This window comes from Cebus imitator, unplaced genomic scaffold (genome assembly GCF_001604975.1).
Source record: "Cebus imitator isolate Cc_AM_T3 unplaced genomic scaffold, Cebus_imitator-1.0 Scaffold77, whole genome shotgun sequence".
Lineage (NCBI taxonomy): Eukaryota > Metazoa > Chordata > Mammalia > Primates > Cebidae > Cebus > Cebus imitator.
Window position 1 is genome coordinate 5,390,780 of NW_016107392.1, and position 3,579 is coordinate 5,394,358.

A 3,579-nucleotide genomic window follows, 5' to 3' on the forward strand; every position below is an offset into this window, starting at 1 on the left:
CAGCCTATCAGAATCATCTTTTGGGCTCAGTTCCTTCCTTTGCTATTGTCTGTGTTCCTTTTAGAGACTGCTTTTTCCCCTTACTTTTTCTGAGCGTAACACCCCTCAGATGATTGGATAGGCCTGCCTGGGGGTCCATGCCCCCAGCCCTCCCTCCAGGTGAAAACCACCCCCCACCCCAGATAAGAATCACTGCTGTGGACGGCCACCTTGACTCCCTGGCCTTTACTCTCCCATTTCTAGCATTTAGTATGTTGGTAGTTCCAGCTACACTTCCTACTCAAAAGACCTCGGCATTTCCCTCTCCCTGCCCAACAGTCCTGGCGCTTTTCACTTGGAACCACCTTATTGTCTTCCCCGTTTACACCGTAACACACAGCATGCCCAAAAGGCCAGTCTGCATGAGAGAGTTGTGCTTTTGACACCTGCACATCCCACCGTTCATACCCCTGACCCATCCAATATGACTCCCAGGCGCTCGGTTCATACCTGTGGCCTCAGTCTTATTCTCCTAGGCACTTGCTCCTGACATTTTTCCTTAATCATCCCTCCTCTTTTCACATCACTGACAAGGTGCCTCCAAAGAGACTTCCCATTTTAGTGGTCATCATCCTGTTTGTTTCCCAGAAAGCAGCCCTTTATCTTAAACTTTCACCCTTTCTGAGCTACTCTGTGTTTTTTCTTTTGGTGGACTCAGATGTCTTCTCTAGCCTGTATTCATTAACTTCAACACTCAACATGTAATTGTCCACCAGCTCAGATTAATAAGATGGTGTTCTCATGCCTACAGCTTGGCTCACTTCACCTTACCCCAAACCCTACCCCAATCCCAGTCCCACTGCCCCCAACCCTGCCCCACCCATTCATCCCCTACCCAAACCATCCCAAACCCCATCCCCACCACCCACCCTTCCCCACCGGATCCGTAGTAAAGAGCCTGGCCCAAAATTCGCAACTTTGCAACAAAGTTCAAGCTTTAGGAGCAGCCATTCCTTCCTGCCTATTGCTATCCACCTCTTTTACATGTCCCCTTCCCCATGATGAACTTTGCAGGCTGCCCCGAGCATTCCAGGTTCCTTTCTTCCTACTCTGGGACCTCCTGTTTCACCTCGCTCCACCTGTAGCTGTCCTGCCTGGCTCTTTTGGGTTGTTCCACCACACTCTCTGCCCTCCATCCTTCCCTGGGGGACCCTCCACCTTGTCGGTCTTTAGGTGACTCCCCAGTTGCGCTGCCTCATCGTCCCACTTCCACATTCTTTCTTGCAGCCTTTCCCCTTGTGACACATTTCTTCTCTTTGCTTCCTTGGCCAAGGGAAGGCACCTGCCTGTCTGTGGCCCATATTTCTCTCAACCACCCAGGGCCTGTCACTTCATTGGACTCAGTCATCTCTTCTCTAGGGATGTGCTCACTACTTTGACCTGCTCTCACCACTCAAACTTTTCCATCCTCTCCGTATCCCACCTTCCCTTCAACAACTGTTTTCTGTTGCTCCTCCAGATCTTCCACTGATTCAGGCCAGTGCCTTCCCGGATGCTGCCTTTTCCTTGCCCTCTTCCACTCCAGCCTCCTCTTTTCTCTTTCTCTTCCATGAAGTGAGTTCCTACAAAACTCCACAGCCAGTCCTGACACTTCCTCCTATTCCTCCTCTCCTCACCTCCGCTATATCCATTTACCTCCAGTAGGGCTCCCATGAGCTGATGCACCCCTGCCCATATGCTTGATATTGCGGCTGTCCAGATCCACCGTTTCCTCTTTCCCTCTAGGCCACACTGCATTCACTACACCTGTGTTTAGGATTTAAGACCTGCTTCTTACTCAGGTTCTGGCCTCTGTCCTATTCTGCCTTTCCTTTACTCTTGCCTCCCAAGAAAGAATTACCCTTGCCTCTATCCAGCTCTGCTGCCCTGACTACCACTGGATTTACCGTCTAACTGTGTCCCCATCTGCTACTGACTTTACTTTTCCCACTAATCCTATCATGCTCCACTAGGCTTGAAGCCTGTGTCCCCCACCCCCACTGGAGCCTCATGATGTCTGTGGATATTTTGCTTCGAAAGCTGCACTTCCATACCTTTCTCCCACTCTTGAACAGCAAAACCAAGGATTTAATGATCACTGCGAATTATCTTCTCTGCATTGCTTAGCAGTCCCTACGTTGTCATTTGGAAGCATCTTTTTGCCCACATACTGGACTCAAACCACGAGTCCATCACCAAGTTTCTGAGTTACCTGCTAGTGGTTTCTGTGGAGCTGCTGTCTCAATGTGCCGTGATCCCTGATGCCCTCTCTGTAACCCCAGTTTCTTTGGCCCTGTCCCCCATTTTCTCCTAGGGGCCTCAGTTTGCAAATGCCCAGGCTCTTGCTTCTCCAGTCTGCTCTGCTCCTATGGTCTGGCCTTAATACTGCTTATTTCAACAGTTTGCACTGTGAGGTCTGGCACAGCCCCCATTTTGGGAATTCTGTGTTCCATCTTCCCCTTTTCCATGTTGGTGCCTCTCAAAGCTCAGTTCTGCCCCTCCCCCACACAAATTCATGAAGTTATTTCTCCTCTTACACCCCTCTTGTCCCTTTCTTTTGCCATCAACATCACTGACCCATCTCATGACCCACATAGTGCCTTCTGACTCCAGACTAGATAAAGTTTGCAACCTTTCACCAGCCTTTCACTGCCTTTTCTTACACTGCTGTCTTTGAGACCCTCTGATTCGTCTTCAACATCCAGTCTACATTCCCTACCGCCTCAGGGTCAATCCTTGCACTGAGGAGTCTTTTCCTTAAGGTCCGCTCCCAGCCTGAGCTGCCCTCACTGCTGCTACTGCCAGCCTCTTTGTCCCCAGCGTGCTGTATTCAGTTCATCTGCTGTCTGATAGGAACTCTGATCATTTTACCTTCTCCATTCTGCCACTAAGGAGACAATGGTTTCCTCTCTAGATAACATCCCCCGACCTTCCTTCCTCTCACCTTCCCTCTCACTGATACATTGGTCCCAACAGTTCTGAGGCGCCACAGCCGCTGCACCCTCCTACTGTGGTCTCCCACCTCTCCCTCCTTCCTTGCTTGTCTTACCTATACCACGATTTCTCTTCCATGGACTTCTCCGTAGACCTTGTAAAGTCCCTGGACTCCCCGTGTCCCTCCCTCCTTATTGGTTTTTGGCATAGGACCCGCCACTCCCACCCTCTCCCCCAACCCCCGCACCTTGGAACTACAGGCTCTTTCTCTTTGAATATTTTGCTTCACAAACTACCTCCATTCATTTCTGCCACTCCTGAACAACAAAACCAAGGATTTGGATGCAAATCATCCCTTGATGCAACACATTCCCTGATCCTCTCAACAAGTTCACCTCTCTAAGCTGCTGGGCTCTATAACCTGCTCCAACTCATTCCTCCTGCCCATTAGGGAACACCTCTCCTCTGTCCTGCTCTTCCATGTGTTGCAGACTCATCCCCTGATGTCCCAGCGGCCAGCTCCCGGGCCCAGGCTGCTCGTTCCTCCTGCTTTCCTCCTCTGCTGCACAGCACGGTACTGTCCCACCTGCACCATCCTGCCTTCTCCCAGCACCATCTGTGATTCTC

The 3,579-nt window shown here is 50.8% G+C and overlaps 1 protein-coding gene and 1 long non-coding RNA gene across 3 annotated transcripts in view; one reads left to right on the plus strand and one right to left on the minus strand.

Moving 5' to 3' along the window:
- COPG2 (COPI coat complex subunit gamma 2) overlaps positions 1-3,579 on the plus strand; it is a 140,357-nt gene that overhangs the window by 110,672 nt on the left and 26,106 nt on the right. The window lies entirely within an intron of this gene.
- The window catches only part of LOC108307245, an 18,369-nt gene that overhangs the window by 10,513 nt on the left and 4,277 nt on the right, over positions 1-3,579 (minus strand). For both annotated transcript variants that reach the window (XR_001826458.2, XR_005200975.1), the window contains exon 2: positions 2,596-2,599. This is a non-coding gene — a long non-coding RNA (uncharacterized LOC108307245). The remainder of the gene's footprint in view (positions 1-2,595; positions 2,600-3,579) is intronic.